Here is an 18870-nt window from a genome sequence, read left to right as displayed (position 1 = left end):
CTACCTACCTTAGCAGAAATTGCTCTTAGATTTACCTTGTCTTATTTTCTGTAGTAAAGTTATCCTTGATGTCACTGTAAGTTAGTTCTCACCACAAATAAAAGTTTAGTGTCCCATAGGCAGATAGAAGTCATGAGAAATACTAAAACTAGATTAAACAAGCAAATTAAGTGATTTCTGACACCATACAGACTTTCAAAGAGTGTTTGGATTGAGTGGTCTGTATATGTTCCTGCTAAAAATGCCAATTACCAAGAAACTATAAAATTTCTTTGGATACTATTCTTGAACTTGGTTTGATGGACATTCGCAACTTCTTTTTCATCTTAGCAAGTGACAGAAAAAATTTAATGAAGAGGAGTTTAGCAAGAAGGTACAAACCATTAAATTGATCTTATTATGTAGAATCCTAAAATGAGGATCATGAAGAATCAAAGCACCCACTGAAAACTGAAACCATACTTGAGAATCAGAAATAATGGGATGTTCTTTCATCAGTACTCTTGCTAAGTCAATGTGGTTACTCTACCATATTTTCTCTTTTCATCATAAGTCTATGAAACCTCACTGAATCTTGCATATTGGTAAGCCCATACGGTTTTGCCTCCAATTCTCTATTTTTTCTTATATCCCTCAAGTCCTTTCTCAGTATATCATTTATGCCAAATGTGACGCTTTTCTGAATTCTTATAAGATCAGTGTTACTAAAGGTCCTATCCTATGTCTATTAGATGGGTTTTCATCTCTGTGACCAAAATACCTGACAAGAACAACATAGAGGAGGAAAAGGGTCTTGGGGGTTCATGTTTCAGATGTTCAGCCCATGGTCAGCCAGCTTCATGGCTCTGGGCCCGAGGTGAGGTAGAACACCATTGTTGAAGAGGAAAGCTGCTCAGTTCATGGCAATCAAGGAGAAGAGAGAGAAAAAGAAGTAAGGGACAAGATAAAATTCCCAAAGGCATCATCAGAATAATCCACTGATGAGGCCCACTGTCATGATCTTATCATTTTATTTCTGAATGTCCCAGCATTGCCTAACATGGGAGTTTTTGCAGGGCAACTCCTCAAAACCAAACCATAATACTATATTCTTGAAGGACTTTTTAATTTAATTTTATTCTTATTCTTGTTATTATTATTATTGTCATTGTCATTTGTTATGCTGAGGGTGAAATTCTGGACCTGAACTTCGTGCATGCTAGGTTAGTGCTCTACCATTGAGTTGCATCCCCAACCATTCATAGGTCTTTAATGACTCTTCTTCCATAAATGCACTTTCCTGAAGTGAAGGTCATTTGAAACCCATTCGTTTTTTTATTGAAAGGTCATGTTTCTGGGCTGAAAGTTCTAAAAAATCTAAATAAATCTGGAGGGCTAGTCTGTTAAAGTACAACAACTATTAATGTTCTTTGGCAGAAGGGTTTATCAAGACTTTAGTTGTCACCTGAAGAGCTGAGGATTTCCCTGATGGGATGTGGGATAGAGGAAAATATTCTATATTGAATGAAAACTATTCTCTGTTGAATGGAAAAAATGGGGGGAAATACCATGAAAATAGAAGCGAGATTAGGAGAATAGAAGAAAGATACTGAGGGTGAGGGAGGAGCATATAAGAAGGGAGGAAAGGTGGAATGAAACTGATTAAACTATCCTATGTACATACATGAATATACCACAGTGAATTTCACCAGTATGTATGTCCATCATGCACTAATATTAAAGTTTTAAAAATCTATAAATCAACTGAAAAAATACCAATAAAGTAGAGGAAAGAGAATAGGGGGAGGGAGGAGAGGAGGGAAAAGGGGAGTACTAGGGACTGAATTGAGCAAACTATATCCATGCACTTATGATCATGTCAAAATGAACCCCAATGTGATACATAACTATAATTCACTAATAAAAATGTTTTTAAAGGACCATATATAAGGAAAAGCATTTTGGGGACTTGGATATTCCATGGAGATGAAAAATATTGTTTCTTTGTCTTTTTTCTTTTCTTTTCTTTTCTTTTTTTTCTTTCTTTCTTTTTTTTTTTTTTTTTTTTTTGAGAAATCGCTCCAGCTTCTTCTTTGTTGACTCAAATAGAATGTCTTTGAATCAAAACAACCAAGGGACCATATAATTTCAAATTTATATATAATAAATAAAATGCCTTTGGGGTCTCAAGACAAGAATAGATTTGTTTAGCCCTGGCCACAATCAGTATTCCCAGTAGTTCTATCACCCAAAAAAGACACACTTGTATCAGACTCGTTCAACCTCAGCCCCTGGAAACTGTTGTCCATCTTTATAATTTTGTCTTCAAGAGAAAGTCATGTAAATGGAGTCGTATAGTAGGTTACTTTTGAGACTGCCTGCTTTCATTCAATGGCATACCTCTGAGATTTATCTGTGTTGTTGCATGCTAATATTTTATCATTTGTTTGTTCCTTTTTATTGATATGTATTATTCCATAGTATAGTTGTATCACAGCTCATTCTTCCATTCACCTGTTGATGGATCTTCAGGCTGTTTCCCTTTGGGGGCAATTATAATTAGCACTGCTATAAATAGCTATATGGAAGTTTTTATGTGAACCTAAGTTTTTATTTTCCTCAGAGGGACACCTAAGAGTGCAATTGCTGACTCATACAGTAATCCTGCATGTAACATCTGAATTCACCACCAAACCCTTTTCACAGTGACAGTGCCATTTTACATCCCACTCCCAATAGTATGTGTGAGTTCCAATTGTTCTGTGTCTTCACCAACATTTGGTTTTGTCCCTTGGGGTGGTGGTGGTCTGTCTTGGTTCCATCTTAGTCATTCTGACAAGGTTATGATGGTAGGTCATTAGAATTTCAATTGCATTTTCTAAATGACTAGCAAGCCTGAGCATCTTTTTTTTGTGGGTTTTTTAGGCAAAGTAATTTCAAATATTTTTCACATTCTTAGATTGAGTTTACTTTCTTATGACTTTAAGAGTTCCTTTTTATATTCTGAATATAGATTCTTTGTCATATACATCTTCGTAAGTGTTTCCTCTCAATCCCTACCTGGCCGTGCCTACAAATGCCTTTTTTTTAGGTACTATTTTTTATTTGTTCTAATTAGTTACACATGACAGTAGAATGCCTTTTGACTTATTATAAGTAAATAGAGCATAACATCTCATTTTTCTGGTTGTACAAGATGAAGAATTACACAATTCCTGTAATTATATATGCACATAGGGTAATAATGTCTGATTCATTCCACTGTCCTTCGCACCCCCATGCCCCTCCCCTCCCTTCACTCCTCTCTGTCTAATCCAAAGTACCTCTATTCTTTCCTAACCTCTCCACCATAAAATTAGAATTCACATATCAGAGAAAGCATTTAGCTTTTGGTTCTTTGGGATTGGCTTATTTTCCTTAGCATGATATTATCCAGCTCCATCCATTTACCTGCAAATACCATGATTTCATTCTTCTTTAAGACTGAGTAATATTTCATTGTGCATACATACCACATTTTCTTTATTCATTTATCTTTTGAAGGGCACCTAGGTTGGTTCCATGATTTAGCTATTGTGAATTGAGCTGCTATAAACATTGATCCTACAATGGTGGACATATAACTTTATACATTTGTCAAACCCCATAGAATACACAGCACAAAAAGCAAATTGTAACTTACACTACCAATTTTTGATGTAGATTCATCTATTATAACCAATATCTTTAGATTCATCTATTATAACAAAGTCACGGCTGTGGTGCAGGATTGAATAGGGAAGTGGTTGGTTGTATGTGTATTTGATTCTGGGGATATATATATCTAAACCCCCCCTTTTTGGCTATGAACCTGGTAAAATAAATTTTGCTAATTTGATTTAAAAAGTACTTGAACTTATTTGAGTGTAAAAAAATATCCTAAAACTTAAGTCGGAAAGCATGTTTACTCTCTTGAATCGTGGGGTATTTGTATTGATTCTCAAGGCATGATGTATAGGATAAACTGTTCTGGTGTACAGCAATACAATTAATCAGGAAAACAGAAAGCTAATCTAACATTAAATTATTTGAAATGTTCCCCGTTCCCTAAAAGCAGGCTGAAGAGCGCTGACACCTTCTCCATGTCACTTCATCCATTTTGTTTCTTTATAGAGGAGTGTGCATAATTAAATCCAAGTGTAAGTGCTTCCAGAAACATGTGACTAAATAAAACATTCATGTCATCTCATCTTTCTGATAACTTCATGAAAAGTTATTGAATTAATTAGGTGAACACTCCACTGTAGCATCTCTGTGCCAGTTCTTGCAAAATAGCCGTGACTAAGTCAGGCTGCTGGGTTGTCTCTGAGCCAAGTTTTGACAGCATTTTTGACTTCTTTTTCCCTCCCATGCATTTTAACGTGTTCAAAATGTGACAATGAAATGGGAAGAAGCTACACTTGATTCTGTTCCAGGAGAAACAAACTTCCAAAAAGAAGTAGGAAAACACACTGAGGTATGTTCTGATTTACATGTTGCACTGGTTATTTATTCATGGTCTCTCCCTTCCAAATCCCCGCTTGCTTCCTAGTCCTACTTTGTGATGCTACTACAGTTGTGTCCTGTGTAAATGCCTCCTTTTCAGCTCTTGCAGTGTCACTCTTCTACAATAGAAAGAGCTGGAAGGACACTGCAAGATGGAGGGATTTCCTGCTTTTAGTGTGCTAATTTTGATGGCATAGAAGATCTCAAATCAGCATATGGGAGGTGTGAAGGGACCTTCATGGACTAGCTAAGCTCCAGGCTACCCAGACAGTTTACCCTGCTCAGCAGGTTACACCTGCATTTAACTCTGTCTTCCTTCCTCTGGCCAGTTTCTTTAGCCTGAAGGCTGGCAATCCTGTGGTATCCCTTTTCACAAAGATCAAAATATAAGATGGAACAAGAAAGATATTCTAAATTAATTCCTTCCTGGATTCTATTCCCTCGTTTCTAGGGATACTCAATTTATGCATTTGCTACTTTGATACATCTTTGAGGATTTTTTTTTAATTTTTATTTTTTAATGTACAACCACCTCGTTAACTATTCTATATGTGAAATTTCCCTCTTCCCATTCCCAGGATGGTTTATTATATCCTCTGAGTTCCTGACGTATGCACATGTTTTATGTATAACTTTCTAAATGCTTAGCAATAGGAAATCTAAATGTGGTAGTATAAACCAGATCAGTTTTATTAGCGAAGACTAGAACAAAAAGCTTATTCTTCCCTAGTATTGATTTCTAACAACTATTTAACACTGAACTCCTATGACTTCAATGCAGGTTTATAAAACGTTAGTATATCCAAAAAGAGCTATTCCAACTGTTAAGGGTTTGTGTATTAGTAGCATCTGTAGTATATGATGTCTCAAGAAAAACCCACTAGCTCTTTAATTTCTTCCAGCTTTCATTTATTCTGCTGCACTTGCATAATTCTACCTCCTTTATCACTAACATGTGGAAAAGGAGATTGTTACATTTTCCAGTCACCATTATACATACACATTATATTGCCATAGTTCGTTTGTGTCTTTTTCATTTTTTTTTTACTAAAATGATAGTTGCATTGTACTTCACATACAGTAAGGATTTGAAAGGAAGTGCACACGATAAACTGTGGAATCTTCAGTATCACTGCAGCTGCTTTTACTAGGTGCATATTTCCCTAAGATAGAATCACTGACTACTTGTTAGGAAAGTTGTAGTATTTGAGTACAAATTGTCTAAAGGAATAAAAATTTCCCCAAAATTTCTGCTCTATTTACCACAATGAGGAGTACATACTACCTTCCTGCTAAATGGATTATCCCACTTAACTTAGCACTGTAAAAGGAACATTTCAAAGACACTTCAAAATTCAAATAGCCTGAATTTTCCCATCTTCTATTATATACCATTCCATACTTTTGACTTGTGTTACTATTTACCCTTGTTTTAACATTTTGCTCCAATTTAAATCATTCTTTACCTCCTTTCTTAATTAATGACCTTGTTATTGTCCTCATCCCACTATGTTCTATGGCCAAAAGTTTTAGAAAGACAGTAATGTATAATGAACAAAACACTTTCCCATCTTTGTTTTCTGATGTGGGTTTATATTTTGACCACTTCTTTATTGGTATATCATCTTGGATAGATCTTTTAGAGTTTGTTTTTAACTTATGGTAATAATATAATTTACTCTATGTAAATTTATGATTTATGTAAATTTATGATTACACAAATGGTATTTAAATTTATGATTACACAAATGGTATTTAAATTAAATAAATTAAATGGTATTTAAATTAAATAAATTAAAATAATAGTAATATAATTACTAAAATAATATAATTTACTCTATGTAAATTTATGATTACACAAATGGTATTTAAATTAAATAAATTAAATGGTATTTAAATTAAATAAATTAAAATAATAGTAGTCAGAATTCCACCCAGATGATACTATGTAACAAACAATTCATAGTCTCAAAAATAATTAATTTATTGGTCAATGCTGCTCATGTCCTCAAGAATGGCTCCACTTAAAATATGGTGACTGAGGCTCAAGTCAACAACTTGTCTTTTACTTTGAAATCTGCAGCTACTAAATCATAATCATTTTATGGTAGAAGGCTAAAACTCATGAGACCATGTTGAACCATACTTAAAATAGATATGTTTAAAGTCTTTGTTTCTATTTTCTCCACTAACATTCCATCAACCAAAACAAAATATACAACTATGCCGAAGTCAGAAGTCAGTGTAATAAGAAGGCCATAATACCCATGTTCTTCAAGGCAGCACTGCCAAGAAACAGAGCAAAGTGTGTAGATATTAACCTGTTACAGGGAGGAAGTGAGAATTTGAAAACTGTAATCTTATCCACCCCAGTCTTCCTTTTGTTCAAGCATTTACTTCTCAACCACATGCAAACTCCCCACAACAAATAAGACACATAAAAATGTCATCCAGTGTCTGCATGAATCTCAAGATTCAGAATCTCACGCTTTGTATCATGACTCTGTGCAGCTCTTCTGGTTTAGAAAACTGTGATGTAAAAATCCATGTTGTCTTTCTGAATACCCAGGGCAAAACAGAGATGAGACATCTAAAAAGATACTTCCATTTGGAAAGAGAACAAAGATACTTAGAAGACTGATTTATAATTCAAAAAATTTTTTGGGAAAATTTAAGGCTCATCTACCCAGATATTTGTGTTTAATACTTGACTAAGCCTCTATTTTGCTTCTTATAAAAAGGTCCCAATCCATTTTCCCCCATAGCCCTTAACTGCCCTGTGGGACCATGCTTGCTATGTAATATAATCTACTATTGCACACCTATTATCTCAGGTTCCTTATTTCTACCACCAATCTCCTGAAGAGCAAGGCATCAGAAAAATGGAAACGAACAAACAAAAAAAAATGAGGTATGTGATACCATTTCTCATCTATCCATTTGTCAAAAACAGTTGACATGGACATCGGGTATAGCATTTGTGGAGAAACTATTACTCATACAGTTGATGAAAGTGTAAATTGCTAAGCCACTCAGAGAACAATTTGTCACTATCTATTGTAAAAGCATACATTCTTTGAATATTTTCTAGGAAATTTTTTTCACTGGATACACTGTCAAAATGTCAAGTTATTTATGTGAAGAGTTTATAGTAGAATTTTTAAATGACAAAAATTTAAAGATAAGTTTAAATTTCCATTAGTATGTCATTGTTTAAATGAAGTATGTTATCTACCTACAACAGAAATATCCATTATCATTGAAAGAAATTAAGGAGATCAGTATATATGTAGATGTGAAAATATGTCTAGAATATATTCTGAAGTAAAGAAGAAAAAGTAAAGAACATGTATAATTTGAAATACTTTCATGTAACAAAATTACATTCAAGCAGTGCTTTGTTTACACACATGCAAACATGTTTTTATGCCACTAGATTATAGAAAAGAAAAATTAGCCATGTTGATTCAGGAGTCCTCTATACACTAATCAGTTTATCACAGTGATTGGGTGAGGCACTTGTGAAGTTGTTCAGATGAGATCAATTCTCAGTCCCAACATTTACTAGCTATGTGATCTTGGACATGCTTTTATTGTTTCTGTGTTTTAATATCCTCATCAGTAAAGTGTGGTTGAAGATAATAGTACCTACATCCTACAGTTTTTTTGCAAATTAAATGAAACACTACACAAAAAGTTTCTAGGATAGTGCCTGGTAAACACTAAGTCATAGATAAATGTTAAGTGACATTATTATCATTAGCAAGATTTCAAGACACATCAGTGGTAGCTAAAGTAGATTGTCTTTTTAAGAATGATATCGTTAATAAGTGGAGGATGACACATAATGGGGGGGAGGGAAGGGTTAGTGTTAGGGTTAGAGTTAGGGTTAGGGAGGGGGGCAAGTATGGAGGAAGGAAGTACTGTATAGAGGGTAAAGAGGGGTGGGAGGGGTGGGGGGAAGGGAAAAAATAACAGAATGAATCAAACAACATTACTCTATGTAAATTTATGATTACACAAATGGTATGCCTTTACGCCATGTACAAACAGAGAAACAACATGTATCCCATTTGTTCACAAGAAAAAAAAAAATAAATAAATAAATAAATTACTAGCACGTTCTCCCAAAAAAAAAAAAAAATGTCTCTCACGTGACAAGGTGATTGAATTGAGAATCAGTACTTCTGTACTGCATTTCTGGTAGGGCTTGAACATACTTAATTGCAGCTCCTTCTTAGCCAAAAGGGACATTCTATTTAAGATATAAAGAAAGTAGAAATTGATCACTTCTGGCTGATAGGTTGATTGTTTTCCCCCTGTCTTTCTAACAGAAATTCAATCACAGTACATAACTCTCTGGCCTAAATAGATTTGAAGGAAAATATTAAGAATTTGCCTGACTAAATATATAAAATTACAACTTTTTTCCCCAAATCTTGAACTTGTTCCTTCTCAATGACTAGGTGAAGCTACTCATCTTCTCATTTCAAAAGCCTTTTGGTAGAAAAAGGAATGACACACTTTTCCTCTGATTAGAGGCTGTTGGCCTGTGGAAGCTACAGGTGATAACTAGAAGTGGGCATGGTACTCGATCAGGTAGGGATGCATGTTTGGCATTCTCTGCTTGGTCCCGAACATTGATTTTACTAATATTACTCTGTCTTAATTATTGTAGTTTCATAGCACATTAAAGTTGGGTAGAGGGCTAGGGTTGTAGCTCGGTGGTAGGGTAGAGCACTTGCCTAGCACATGTGAGGCACTGGGTTTGATCCTCAGCAACGTGAAATTAAAGGTATTATGTAATAAGTAAAATAAAGGTTTTTTTTTTTTTTAATTTGTTTTAAATAGTTGGGTAGAGGTTGTTCTCCAACATTGCTCTTCTTCTTTAATTTTGTGTTTGCTGTTCTGTGTCTTTTGCTCCTTCATATAAACCAGCAGGGGACCAAGTCTTTACTACATGGAACTCTGGAGGAACATTAAAGATTTAAGCAATAGCTAACTTCCTATTTTTCATTTATTTTGCTATAACTTTTATTATTCTTTTTCTTCTTACTTTGTATTTTTACTCTTCCTTTTCCAGTTTCCTAATGTGAATGATTGATTTTAGATGCTTTCTAATACATTCATCCAATGCTATAAAATTTTCTCTAAGTTCTGTTTCCCCATATTCCACAAAATTTTGAGAAATTATTTTTACTTTAATTTAGTCAAAATATTTTTAAATTTTTATTGAGATTCCTTGTTCGACCCAGGTGTTACTCATAAGTGTATGGTATAATCCCTGTGTATGTTGGAATTTTCTCGTTATCTTCCTACTATTCATTTCTAGTCAATCCCAACGTGGTCTGAAATCAGACATTGTATGATCTCTATTCTTTTAAGTTTTTAAAGTATGTTCTATGGCCCAGAATGTGGTCTATATTGGTGAATGTTCCATGTGAACTGCAAAAGAATTGCATTATGCTCTTTTTGACAAAGTGGTACCCATGTATGGATTTTATCCTATTGATCAATAATTTTATTCAGTTTTTGACTTAGTCTCTTCAGACTGCTGTAACAAAATGCTGTAGACTAGGTTGCTTATAAACAGCAAAAATTTATGTCTCACAATTCTGGTGGCCAAGAATTCAACATTCAAGTCTCTGAAGGATTCCGTGTCTGGTATGGCTCCTCTTTCTTGTTCACAGAAGTAACTTTCTTGCTGTTTCTTTATGTGGTAGAAAAGGTAAGAAGTCTCTTTATAAAGTTCCTTTTATAAGGTCACTAATCTCATTAGATTCATAGATGGTTTCTTCTCTGTGTCCACACATGACCAAATAAACTTCTTATGCCCCATTTCCCAATATCATTAATAGTGTCATTACCTTGGGTGTCAGGACTTCAGCATATGAATTTGGGGGATAGGGTAACACAAACATTCAGACCATAACAGTTCAGTCATGTCCTTACTGATTCCCTGCCTGCTGTCCATTTCTGAAAAAGTGGTAATGAATTCTCCAACTAAAATGGGAATTTTTCTATTCTCCTTGCAGTTCCATCATTATTTTTTGTCTCATGAAAATTGATGCTGTGTTATTACAAGTTAAGTATTGTCACCTCTTCTTGGAAAACTGACCATTTGTCTCTATACAGTGCCCCCTTTTATCCCTGATAACTTTGTCTGATACCCACCTTGTCTGAAATTCATACAGCTATCCCTGCTTTCTTTTGATTAGTATTAGTATGCTATGTCTTTCTCCATCCACTTATTCCGAGGCTGTTCGTGTCTTTTTAATGTGGCATTATTATAGCCTACATATAGTTGGGCCTTCTTTATTGATCCACACTGATATTTGCTATCTTCATTAATGCATTTAGGACAATGATGTTCAAGGTGAACATTTATATAATTTCATTGATTTCTACTATATTTCTTACTGCTTTCATTCATTATCATTGTTCTTCATTCCTATTTTTGTTTTCCATATGTTTCTACCCTTCATTTTGTTTGTTTGTTTTTTTTTAAGGTACTGGGGATTGAACCCAGGGTTTCACACATGCCAAGCAAGTGCTGTACCATTGAGCTATGTTTCTAGTCCTGTCCTTTGGTTTTAACTGAATACCTTATAGTATTTCATGTTATTTCCATTATATATACACACATATATATTATGCATTATTTTTTTAACTTTTTGTACTGGTTGGTCTGGAGTTTGCAGTGTAAATTTATAACAGACGTCCACTTTCAAATAACTCTGTACCACTTTAAGCATAGTATGAGTCCCTTATAAGAACAAAACAATCTAACTTCTCCCTTCATCTCTGTTGTAATTACTGTCACTCATTCACTTACACATAAGCATGCACACTCGTATCTCTTTGCATAATATATAGATGTATTTATAAATAATCAAACATAGTGTTGCTATTATACTTTTGAAGAAATTGTTATTTGTGAAATCAATTGAAAGTAAGAAAAGTTCTATCTTGGCTTATTCCTTCCTTAAACTCTTTATGTCCTGCTGCATGTCTGAGTTTCTGACCTCCATCATGTTCTCTAAGGAACTTCTTTAAGCAGTTCCTGCAATTCATGTCTCCTGGCAATAAATCTCTCCCTTTTTGTTTGAGAATTTCTTTGATGTCCCCTTTACTTTTGAAGAATTGTTTTTTAGGATACAGAATTCTAGACAGATTATGTTTTCCCTCTCAGCACATTTAAGTGTTTTAGTTCATCCTCTTCTGCCTGGTGCCGTTTCTGGGAAGTCGGATGAAACACTTCCATTTCCTCCTTTATTGGTAAGTTGTCCCCACCACTCATCTCTTTCAATGTTTCTTACAAATCTTTGATTTTTCTACCATTTGAAAATGGTTTGCCTACTTGCAGGGTATTATTTAGTTCATTTTTTTTTCTTTAGTTCATTTTTTTTTTTCTTCTCTCTCATGTTCTGAATTTCTTGGATCTGTGTTTGGTTTCTGACATTAATTTAGAGAACCTGGCAAGGTCTTCTGGTTCTTGCAGTTTTTCTTGTCCTTCTGATAGTCTCATTTTGGGTATACCATGTCTTTTATAGTTTTCCCACAGTTGTTGAACACTCTGTTTATTTCAATATTTCTTTTCCATTCTCCCATCTACCTTTGCTTTTTTGTTTTGGCAGTATCTATTGACATACTCAAGCTCAGAGATTCTTTCCTCAGGTGTGTTTGTTCTGCTAATAAGGCCATTAAAAGCCTCCTTTATTTCTGTTGGTATTTTTGATCTGTAGCATTTTTAAAATGTTTTCTTGAGTTTCTATCTCTCTGCTTACATTTCCTATATGTTCTTGCATACTATCTACTTTGTCCATTAGATTCCTTAGCATGCTAACCACAGTATTTTAAAATTCCTATCTGAATATTCTACCATCCTTCCATGTGGGCTTCTTAGACTTTTAGAGTGTCTGTGTTTTTTTTTTTTTTGGCTTTTAGAATGCTTTGTATATTCTCCTTCAGAGCAGGATGTGCTGTCCTGAGTAGGCACATTGAAGCTGCTCTAATTAGACTTTGGTAATGTGAGGGCAAGGTTTATTGGGCAGGGAACTATTCTCTAGTCCTGGGATTCCATGTCTCTCTTAGTGAGCCCAGGGCCTTTGTACTGTGAACATTTACAAATGTTTCTTAGTTTTTCCGTCTCACGATAGAAGACTGGAGTTGGTTATTTCTCTTCTTCCTTGTGGAAGACTCGAGCTGGCTGGATTTGTATATTTCTTTCTCCTGGGGCAGTGATAATGGTAATACTCCAGTGGGCAAAGTTTAAATTAATTAATTCCTCCTGAGGGCACAGCTTGTTAAGAACACAGTGTTCAGGTGTATTTTAAATATTTCTTATTCCCCACCCCTGCAAGAAGCATGAAGGGGCACTTGTATTTAATGCAAGAACCTGACACAGCTCCTAGAATTAAAACTAACAAAAGCATTGAACATTCTATGGCTGAGTCCCCTGGAAGTTTTGTTCTCACTGAGGCTTCTACAATTTCTCAGTTATAGTTTTGGTTATTCTCCTACAGGGTCACCTGCTGTGCAGGTATGTTATGATTCTTTGCATCTGTCTGTCTAGCTCTCCAAATTCTACATCAGTGGTTTGCCAGATCCAGATCTGAGTTGTTGACTTTACAATTTGTTCAGCTTTTTACTTTATGGGACAGAGTTGTGGCTTCCAAACTTCTTACATGCAGAACTGGAAAAGTATCTATCATTTTGTTTGTTTGTTTGTTCGGTACCAGAGATTAAACCCAGAGGTGCATTATCACTGAGCCAAATCCCCAGACCCTCCTTTTTTAAAATTTTTTTTATTTTAAGACAGGGCCTTGCCACATTTCTCAGGGCTTCAATAAGTTGCTGAGGCTGGCATTGAACCTGCAATCTTCCTATCTCAGCTCCTAAACCTCTAGGATTACAAGTTTGCACCATCGCACCTAGCTTGTGTTTTTATATATTTATCTCAAAAGACAAAATATTTCATTTTGAGGTTTCTGGTATATTGTTGTCTCTTGAGCCAGAGATTAACCTAAATATTTAGGATCATACTTAGGGCATTTCACTGTTCCTTCAGTGATACATTACTGGTATTTGAGGAACTTTGAAAGATTTTACCTATTACATACTGTAACATTCTGTGTTTGGGAATGTGCTCCAGAGTATCATTAATACAAAGACTCCTTTTTATTTTCTGAGTTTATTGAGTATCTCATCCCATGTTGGCCATAGATGCAAATTCTCAGACTTCTCTCTTCCAGCCTTTAATGTTAGAAAGGGCTCTCAGACATTTAACTTTTAGAGTTTCTGTGGTTGTCCTGCCACAAACTTGAGGAACTTTAGGGAACAGTGCTTGAAACAGATATAATTCACACTGTACTTCAGAATCCAGCAAAAATACTTTATAATTCAGAGCTAAGAGAAACACAGAAAAGTTTTATTCATAGGATTGTTCATTATCATTCTCATCGATTTCCTTCCACTTAGCTCCACATGCCTGTGATGACTCAATGGAAGAGTCTTAGAAAATTTGAAAGGATTGTTGAAAACATTGTGATTGCCTTGTTTGTGTGGACTATTTTGACCATCTAAATGTGAAGTAAATTAGATAGTGGCTTTTCCCTTGATGCTTTCCCACTGCTTAATCTGTATCAAAGCAGTATACACATATCAACCCATTTCAGTCTTAACTCAATGTGAGGCTTTGAAAATTGAGTCATAAATCATTTTGAAAAAGGAATCCCAAAATGAAACAACATTTTTTTATATAGGAAACAGTATTCTAATTTCATTTTGCAAGAATCTCATTTGGAAATATAAGATAAAGAATTTGCCATGAAACAGCTAGTAGAAAACACAAGGTCATATGCAGGCAAGTCTGAGAGAAGTGGATCAAAAAAGAATATTTTAGCGTCTTTAATGTAAAACAGGTCATGCACATAATATAAAATATGCTAGAAAAACTTCTTGTAACAATATGCATTTCCATACTAGTTTAACTATTGAAGTATACCATAAATGCAGTCAATTCCACAAATCTATACAGGAAAAATAACTGGGAATATATGGAAAAATCTGTGAATTTAACTCTCATATGTTCATTTTTAACCAATTGATTTCCATAAAATAGGGAATTAGGAAGAAATTTTTAATAAAATGTTATAAAAATGTTGTGAATAGTTATGGCCAAAATATGAAAGATCAAGAAGGGATAAAAGACCTGGGTCTCTTGGTGCATACCTGTAATCCCAGCTCCTCAGGAGCCTGAAGCAGGATTGCAAGTTGGAAGCCAGCCTGGGCAATTTAATAACAAACTGTCTGTATACATAAAAGGTTGGGGATATGGTTCAGTGGTAGTGTGCCCCTGGATTCATTCCCCATTGTCACACACACACACACACACACACACAAAGGATAAAAGTAGCAGATATGAGTAAATGAGAAATGCCAGATAGATTTCATATAATATCTCTTGCTCTAAGTATTAAATGAAATTTGCTAAAGTTTTGACTCTGTTTCTGAAGGAAACCAAATGCCAGTGAATTATATAAGGGGATATGAAAGCTTTCCAACAAAATGTGGTTTTAAAAAGTAACCAAGAAATAAACTTTTAAGCCACATCTCCTGGGTAGGGAAGCAAAGGGAAACAGGTAAAAGAAGTGGGAATACACCTGTCACAAATTGCTCATCTATTTAATTTGGCTCTACAAAATGCACAGCAACTAGACTAACCTAACGCACTCTTTACCCTAGAGAGTTCCTGCCCATAAGTTTCGATCATCACATCGAATAGCAAACTGTCATGGATTATAGGTTTCCTATTCAGAGCCCCTTATCTTTCTACTTTGGTGTAAGCTCATCTGACTTCCAACTGACAGAAACTGTATTCCTCTGCCTAAGGTCTTTCTCTTTCCAATGAGCAAACTTTAGCTACCTAACGACAAGGCCCATTGTGCAGAGGAATTAGGACCAGTGGGAAGAAGCACTTTAAAAAGTACATCAACCTCCTGGTCCCTGTGTGGACTGGTTTGGAGGCATTATCTTCACACTAGCTCTGAAAGTTTTTCAGCAGGATTAAGCTCCACTGACCAACAGTGGTCACTGGCTGGATAATGAACCTTTTCCTGTCTTATTTCTCACCCTTCCCTAAGCGATTCTTTCACTATTTAAATAAACAACTTCCAAGAGATCTTTGTCTCAAGGTCTGTCCTGGAGAACCCAAACTAATATGAAAATCATGTGTGCAACTTGATATAATTTAATTTATTTTGGACTAAATGCTCTTATTCCATGAATAGCCCCCCTGAAACCCCGCATAACCGTTTGGTGAATGGATATCTCTGAAATTTTGGCAGTTAGAGAGAAAAAGGAAACCTGAGTGTTTTGTGGGTATAAGCAAAGAAGACTCATTCTGGAGCAGCTCGTTGTCGTGGTTAGTAATGTGGGCACATGTACTGGACCATGATTCTGGCTGCCATTCCATAGCTGGCTAGGCTGCTAGAGGAGCCTGTTGGAGGAAGCCTGCTCTGCTGGAGATAAAACACACTTGCTTCTCTTTGCTTTGTTCAAGGACATTCTATGCTAAACTGGATCATCTCTTTTTCAATAAATGCAGATCTACCTTATGGAAAGAAAGCAAGTAATGGGCGCCAGGACCAGAAAAATAGCCAGATTTTGCAGAGGGAATGATAGGATGTTATTCCACACAAAAAGAGTTGTATCTGCCAAATTATATGGGTTTCATACCCACTATCATTCCTCCGACATCCACAAGTCTGTGAAGACTTACAGTAGGAAATACAAGCTCAAGTCTCAAAGGACCACAGATTTCTTTTCAGTGGTCCACTGCCAATTGCATGGGTTGATGTTGAGACACTCCAAGCAAAATATTAGATCTAGTGGACACTTCATTTTTATACCCCCTATATCCTTAAAATTAAGAGTGTTCTTACATTAAGCATTATTCATACCTATGCAGAAGGAAAAGAGGCAGAACACAGTTGTGTTTGTCAGTTCTTTCACTGCCCTGACCAAAAGACCTGACAAGAACAATTTTAAGGGAGGAAAAGTTTATTTGGCACTCATGGTTTCAGAGGTCTTAGTGCACAGATGGCAGATTCCTTCCTCAGGGCCCAGGTGAGGCAGAACATCATGGTGGAAAAGTGTGGTAGAGGAAAGTGGCTCAGGACTTCCGACCAAGAAGAAGAGAGAAAGAGAGCTTCGACTTTTCAGGGACAAATATAAACCCCAAAGGCATGCCCCCAGGGACCCACTTCCTCCAGCCATATCCTACCTGCCTAGAGTTACCACCCAGTCCACCCCTATCATGGGATTAATGTTCAATTAGGTTAAAATTCTTATAACCCAATCATTGCACCTCTCAACTTTCTTGTCTGTCTCACACATGAGCTTTTGGAGGAAACTTCATATTTAGACCATAGCAATAGTACACTGTTTTAAATTCTCCCAGATGCTTTTTTCCTTATGAATTTTGTTTTTATATTCAAAAGTCAGAAATTAACAATCAAGAAAGTTAAATACTTCTAGAATAAATATGCATGTTTTGCCCAAAGTGAGTGAAACTTACTGAGTCGTTGTCTCTCATGAGTCAAAACCATCTCAGAGTTAGGAGAGATGACAGAGAACACAGCCCTAGATATACCAGAGCTGATGGATCTGGTGCACTGGACTTTCCTTGAGTTTACATTCTTTATTTTTCATCTCTCTCCCTTTCTTCCTCTTTTCTAAACATCTTTCCAAAGGCTAGTTCACTATTCCTTTACTAGCAGAGGATTTTTTGTCTTGTACATTCACTCTAATGGGTACATCACAGAATTCAGGGTTTAAAAGAAAATCCAACTTGGTCGTTTCTCTTATTTCTTCTTGACAGTTTGGTATTCCGATTATTATTTGATCCACAAAACTTGTTAATAATGAGAAAAATCCAGGTTGCATTTGAACAGAGCATGGCTGCTGTGCTCACACTCTGTAAGAAGTTGCTGCATAACAATGTTCCTCCATTCTTCCGTCATCTATGACTCATTTTGAAGAAGAGCCATTTGATGAATTTAGACCAAGAGAAGTGACATTGTGTGACAATTAATAACATTAATGAACTCTAACCATTAAATTAGAAGGTTTTAGTTAAAATCTTTTCAGAGAAAAGTAAATTATGCCAACTTTGACTTTTCTAATACCTCACTATAATTCTTATAATAATAGCCTCAATCAGAAGATGTACATCAATGTCTGTGTCCACCAATGTGAGAATATTTATGAGAGATAAATTTTTCTATGTAGTATTCCATATAAAGAAAGTCTTTGTGAGCACATATTAATTTCAAATGTTCTAGTTGTCACATGAAAAAGAAATAGGTAAACTAATTTTAATAATATATTCAACATATCCAAGCTTTTTAAAAATTTCAACACTCAAGCAATATAAATATTGAAGTGTTTTACTTTATGTATACTAAGTCTTTGAAATCTGTATAATTAAAAATTATAGCACATTTAATTCGGACAGGTCACATTTCATGGGCTCAATAGCCACAGATGGCTGGTGGCTACATGTTGGAGAGAAGGACTTCACAGTATCTAAATACAAAATTCAAAGATGGAAGTGCTGCTAGTCTTAGAACAAAAAACACGTTTTTAGCTTAGGTGGCATGTTTGAGAAAGGGAATTTACATAATACAGGAATGAAGACCCACAGTAGTTAATTCTTTTATTCCAAAATAAATGGGTTACATTTAAAATTAGGTCTGCCTCTCAGATCTATATATCTTGGAATCTTCTGAACCTCCCCCTTGGTATTTGCAGAAAGATTCAGTGATGTATTGCTTCTGGGACACTACTTGGCATTTTGTGGGTAAACAATAACAGCATACAGACTGTAAATATCAAGGGATGTTTTAAATTGCATATTGGGAAATTTTTAGAATGGCTCAGAGTAAGCTCACTTTGTTCCCCATGGTAGAATCAATTTGCTGAGATAGTTTCATGGCTTCATAGAATGCTACAAAATTATTTGGTAGGGCATCCTCTCCTATTCAAGTTACCTTCATGATCCATAGAAAAAAATGGGGAGCCATTTTTAACAGCAGCATCTTGTTGTTTTCTCAGTCACTGCCTTCTTCAAATAATATGGAAGTGTATTCTGGCTCCATTTTTGCTACGTGAGAATGACAGTGGTTTCTCTACCTCACCAGAAAAGACTATTCTCAGTTAATCCTATATAGCCACAAAACATCATCAAAACCTTTGAAATTAGAACATCACAGCCTGTAATGCTTGTAGAGACAGAAGTCATCACCAGAGAAAACTCTAAACCCTAATTAGCCCAGAGACTGGCATCAGAGGAATCTGTATGAC

This window comes from Sciurus vulgaris (genome assembly GCF_902686455.1).
Source record: "Sciurus vulgaris genome assembly, chromosome: 3".
NCBI lineage: Eukaryota > Metazoa > Chordata > Mammalia > Rodentia > Sciuridae > Sciurus > Sciurus vulgaris.
This window is presented reverse-complemented; position numbering follows the sequence as displayed.